Here is a 6,576-nt window from a genome sequence, read left to right on the forward strand (position 1 = left end):
TATGAAAGGCGTCCCAATAATAACCTTATGGGTTAAATTTCTGACTAACAGAAAGGGAGTTTCAATTTCAAGACTATCATTTTTGATAATAGCCGAGGGGATCTTATATTTGATTATTAATTTAGAACCTTCAGCAGCACTGAGTTTCTCAGTTGTTTTTTCAAAGTATCTGGTAGGAATGAGTCCTTCAGAAATACAACTGGAATTAGCACCAGTGTCAAAAAGTGCTGGAGTTTCTAAAATAAAATCTCCTATAATGATTTTGATATTGATGTAGAATTTCTGGATGATGACATTGTTAATAATTTCTAGGAAATCACCAACATTGTTGTTAGAAGCGGAATTCGGAGTTGATGAAGAACTTGAGGATTCTTCAGAATTTTCTTCAGTCAGTTTATCTAAGATAAGCTGCTGACTGGTTTGGATTTGTTTAAGGCTTTTAACTTCAGCCTGAAGGGTATGGACTTCAGATTGAAGGTCTTGAATAGTAACAGGTTTGATGGTAGATTTTTCAAGACGTCTGAAGGTATCTCTGAGATTGAATTTATTGGTAGTAATAGGATTTTTGGGAGGTTTATCCTCAAGAGTAAATTTGAGGCGTTCCAAGTAGATCTTCTTCTCATCAGGGTCAGGAATAGAATTAATGGCCCTAAAGAGTAAGTCTTGCTCATTAGTCAAGACATTGATAGAAGATGATGATTGGGGATCATCATCATTCTGGATTTGATTTAGGTCTTCCGAGACCTCAGAATCTGAGGAGGCAGATTCTTCTTCATCAGAAGTTTGGATGAGAAGATTATTGATTTTGTCTTCAATCTCGGGTTCAAGATGAAGCTCAGAGATTCTCCTTTTGAGTCTGCAATACCTGCTAATATGGCCTGGCTTACCACAGTTGTAACAGGTGACATCTTTTCCTTGAGAGGGTCTATTCTCAGGAGGGTTCTTTGCAGCTTGTGTGGAATGGGGTTTGGACCTTGGTTTGGGTTTTCTGTGATCATGATTTCTGCTAGATTTCCTTCTCCACTGTTGTTTAGGAGGAGGATCATGCTTTCTGGGTTTAGGTTTCTTAGGGCAACCCTGAATACCAAACTGTTCACAGAAGGTACCCAAATCCCTGCGATTCTGAGATTTCTCCTTGGTGAGTTGTTGTTGGATCTTGTCATCTTGGCAGATTTTAAGAGCAACTCTTTGGATGATAGCTATGAGCTGGCCATAACTAAGAGTTTGATAAGGGATTTCTCCCCCAGGATTTTGGCTTCTAAGTTTTTCACGAACTTTGTCGCCAAAAGATTTAGGAAGACCTGCCAGGAATTTCTCTTTCCAGAAGGCTTGTTGACTATCTTCTCGGGTATAGACTCTAGTCAAGAAGGTATCTTTATACCATCTGAAATCACCTAGAGATTTGCACTTCAGATTGGACAGAAGATCACCAGATCTATCTTTGATGAGGGAAGGATCTCCAACGAAATGTTGGGCTATGGTAAAGATTAAAGAATTGACAGCATCAGAAATGAGCTTGCCATCTTCAATAATGGGATTACCTTCTTCATCAGTTTTGACTGCCGTCAAGATTTGATTCTTTTCATCTTCAGTGAGATAATTATCCCACCAACCTTTGAGTTGGCCACAGAAATCGGCGACCAAGATTTTGACAATAAGATATTCAGGACAATTGTTGGAGGTTTCATAAGCAGTGGCAACCATGGTCATATTCTGGAGGATTTTGGTGATGCCATACTCATTTTCACCATCAATGTTCCATTCATAAACATTGTTGGCACTAAAGCTTTTGAAATTAGAAGAATCCTTTTCTTCTAATAAGAGATCAGGAGCTGTGGCTCTAGGGTAATAGAGTTTGGTTTCCTTTCTCCACTGATTTTTAGAATTGTGAATGACTGGGTTGACGACAGGAATACTCCTGACAGATTGATCATCGGATTCTCTTTCTTCAATGTTGTTCAATGAAGAAGCAGAGGTATTTCGCGTAGAGCTTCGACGAATTACAGGTTCAGGAGCTGCTGTTGGAGGAGCAGGAGCAGAGACTGCTACTGGGGAGCAGGAGATTCAGGAACCACTTGATTGAGGAGCCTAAGTTGCTCAACAACCTTTTGGAGAAGTTCATTATCAGATTCATTTTTGGCACGAAGAGATTGAGCCGAGTGTCTAGAACGGCTACTGATTTGGAAAGGCTTGAATAGAGGCTTTTCCATTTGACATCCTTTAGGGATATCAGGAGGAGCAGGAGGAGCAGATGATGAAGGCTCAATTTTGACCTTTCCTTTCCCTTTTCCAGAAGAATCATTTGTTTGAGACTCTCCAAGGGTCTGAAGATACTTGTTGGTATAATTGGCTTGTTCCATGAGGTCTTTGATGTCTTTGCTGGTGACATCACCTTCTCCTTCTCTGGTTTTGAAGGGAGAAGCCAAAACAGGTGCAGATTGAGTTCCTTTAAGGAAGAAAGGAGTTTTAGGAGGTAAGTTAGAGAGAGTTTCTTTTCCATCCTTAAGCTGCCAACTAATAACGTCGACTTGATAAGGGTAAGGGATTTTCTTCTTAATGGTATACGCATGAAACCAGTCAAAGAAGAAGATGTTTTGTTGAACGAGTTCAAGGAACCCATAAAAGCGATCTTGGATTTTCTTTCTCCTCTTACCCTGGTAATTTGCAAAGAACCATTCTCTTTGCTCAGTCCAACGATCAGAGTAAAAGTCTTTTCGGATGCCTTCTTTGTCAATGACAAATTCAGCAGTGATAGCTCCTATGAAATCAGAAGTTTCTCCAGAGATTTCTAGAGAAGAATATGTTGGAGACAAAGTGGATTGATGATCTTCATCCTTGTCATAGGTAGTCTTGACAGGGGTGGAATTGACATACCCTGCAAGATGAATTGTTGATCCATCATGCGAGAGTGAAGGTCGAGCACTAGACTCAGGTTGGTTTCTTCTGATTGAAGTAGATCTAGACATGGACAAAGATCTTCTGGACATGGCTGATTGGAAATCATTTGAGGATGTCCTAACAGATCTAGGGATAGAGAAAGAATTTCTTCTATCAAAGATAAGATCAACTTGACCAGATTGGTGTTGAATGATTTCACGAAATTCAGGGGTTTCAACAGGTTGGGCTGAAGCAGCCTTTTCCAAAGACCATTTTTCTGGGAGGGTGATATCGCTCCATTGGATAGTTTTAGGAACAATAACATTGGCCTTATCATAATCTGTAAGGAAAAGAGTTGTTTCTCCAGATTTCTCACAATTAGTTCGTAAGAAATAAGATTTGATAGAGTTCATTACTTTGTATTGAACTCTATAGATTAAAGAGATAGGGACATAATCATCCTTCATATCAAGGCCGTGAAGCTTGATGTTTAGGAAGAGAACGTCAAGGATGTTTTTATCATCCAAACTAACCGTTAGGTCAGGGAAACAATTGAAAAAGATTGGTCCATTGCTCAGGCCGGTTTCAACAGTGCCTAAGAGGGAGTCATGGAAACGATTATGTCTAACATCCCTAAGACAAAGAAGTACAACAATATCTAGAGACTTCCTAGTCATGGGTTTTAAACCAACTTGAACACTACCTATGTGTAGATAGTTAAAGTTCTTATTGATGTGATCTTTGATGCTTTTCTCAGAAAGCAGGTGGATTTCTTCATCATCAGTTTTGAGCTTGTAAGTTTGCTCAACGGTTTTGATGATAAAATCTGATCTTTTGAAGAAAGATCCGTTTGTGAAATTCTAGATCCCTTAGAACAAATGTCCTGCACGATGCTGGGACAATCGATTAGAACATCATATGACTGAAAAGCATGAACACAAACAAACAACTAAAAGAAACAAGACACATAAAGTTGTTAACCCAGTTCGGTGAAACTACACCTACGTCTGGTTAGCTTTCGCCCAATGAAAAGGAATTCCACTATCTCAAGATCTAGGTATTACAGACACACATGAACACATCAAGTTCATTGTTCTTAACCTAATCTACCCAGTGGTCTTCTACTTAGAACCACAACCTAAGTATGAGAGCCCCTCTCACTTTTCCTCAATCACTGCCACAGTGATTGGTAACAACAATCAACACAAGGTTTGTTTGACACTCAAACACAACACAGAACTCAGTCTCACTTTATAGAATCAGTGAGCAAGGCTAGTTCACAACTAACAAAGACAAAGAACAACTTACACTCTTAAGAACACTTGATCTTCAAGGTAATTCTCTCGATCCTTTCAAGCTTTAGGTCTTCGTCTATATATACTTCAGCAGAGGCGGCTAGGGTTTATTTGGGCTGAAGAACACTTTGATCCAACTCATATCAGTAGAGAATCTTCCAAGATCTGATATGAGTGATCAACAAATAAAATAGAAACAAATCTTTTTAAACACAGATTTGCTCCAACAAAAACAACCCGCAACTGGCTCCCAACAATCAGTTACTTGACCTTCAAGTAAGCACATAACACACCATAAAGCATAACCATAAGGGACCCACTTGCATGCCAGCAGGGGCGGATGTCCTGGCCTTCACCAGGGCAGATGTCACAACATCGGCTAGGACATCAAGTTGTTTTTAACAAAATTGATGACAACAAAGGAACAACAATCTCCCCCTTTGTCAAATTTTGTCTAAAAACAACTTCACTACCAGAGAGGGAAAAAAAAACGAAATCATCAGAGTCAGCAGCAGAGATACTCCCCCTCAAACCAATGCATCCACAAAAGCCAAAACATTGAGGAACTCCCCCTCAAAAGATGCATCCAAATAAACACTGCCTGAAGTATATAGAAACCATATGCATAGCAGTACAAACTAAAACAACCACACTTGGTAACACTTGAACAGAAGTTAGATTGAAGCACTTGACCAAAGAAGATCTCCTGAACTTGTCTTCACAAAGCTTCATACTTATTACAGAACATAACCAAAATACCAAGTCTTCAAAAAAAAACTACAACACAGACTACAACACAGAAGGAAACAAACAACACTACTACTCCCCCTTTTTAGCACAAAATTTGGCAAAGGTAGAAGGAAATGAAGCACAGCCAAATAAAAGTCAACTAGTACACAGACTAGGACAAACACTAAACACCAGAAGAAGATGAGTTTGCCTCATCATTTTCTGCAGATCCTTCCTTTTCAGCATCAGCTGCATGCTCACCCTCTTGACCAGCTTCCCCCTTGAGAGTTTGGATGAGAGCATCCACCTTTAGTTTCCTAGCAGCAGCAATCCTGATGGTCTCTTGAAGTTCCTTGGAAATGGCCTCAAGTTCAGCAATGACACTGTGAGTTCCTGAGGCAGACATAGAGGCAGGAACAGATGTCCTACTGGATGGCAGATCAATGTCCAAGACATGAGGGTCCAGGAACAGCCGTTGGTCCAAAGTGATGGGAGGGCCTTTGGGCACAGGAACATCATCAACAGTGAGGATATTAGGATGATGTTTCAGAATGATAGCAGTCAGTAAAGAAGGAAAAGAGATGGGGAGTTTCACAGCACATGTTTCTGCATGCTTCAAGGTTTGGGAAAACACAAAGTTGCCAAAGTCATAAGCTATTTCAGTCCCAATGCGATAGATAAGCTTGGCAAGCATAGCAGAAACAACAGAAGTATGGTTAGAGGGAACCCAATTCACTACTCCAATCCTATTCAAAATAGCATACTTCACACTCAGAACCCCAGTTGACAGAAGCTTCTTAGCAGGCCACTTCTTTACTCTTCCAGCAGTCAATTCCTCAGCAACTGTATCCAGAGAAAGTTCTTCTTCAACAAATTCAACCACACTTCTTTCAAGAGTTTGGTTGATGATAGCAGGAGAGAAATTCACACACTTGCCCCTGACAAACACTTTCCTGAATTCAGGACTGGTAGAATTATTAACATCTTCAGAGAGATTGACAATAAACTCCTTCACAAGCTTGTCATAACATTTTCCTATGTTCATCACAGTCTTCCTCAACCCTGCTTTTGCAATCAAGGCAATGATCTCTTTGCAGGCTAACACATCAGAATCAATCTCCCTGTCTTTGGCAACACGCCTTTGATAGACATATTTCCATTTGAAGGCATTTTCTGGAGCATGAATAGACACATTATCTAGAGGAACATTAGGAACATCTGAGGGAATACGCTTACCAGAGAACATTTTCTTCTCAGAGGCAGTGATGTCCCGGACATCGCCTTCAACATCTGATTCAGTCTCCAAATCAATTCTGGAAACTTTCTGCTTTTTCCCAGTAGTCTTCTTGGCTTTCTTCCCAGACGATTCCACAGCTTTCTGCTTGCCTTTCCTTGACACATCGGTTGCCCTTGATTTTGAAGACCCAGTAGTGATCTTGGTTTTCTTCGTCTGAACAACAGGGGTTTCTTCAACAGATGCTCTTTTTCGTTTAAGCATTCTGGCAGCAACACTTGCCAGAGGCACATCCTCTGAATCTTCATCTGACCATGTCACTACCATGCCTTTCTTTTGTTTCTTCAAGTAGGTTGCACACTCAGATCTAATGTGACCATAACCCTCACATTCATGACACTGAACACCCTTGTTTTGACCTGATTTGTCCTCTTCTTTGAC

The sequence above is a fragment of the Lotus japonicus genome, chromosome 1 (genome assembly GCF_012489685.1).
Source record: "Lotus japonicus ecotype B-129 chromosome 1, LjGifu_v1.2".
In the NCBI taxonomy this organism is placed as follows: Eukaryota; Viridiplantae; Streptophyta; class Magnoliopsida; order Fabales; family Fabaceae; genus Lotus; species Lotus japonicus.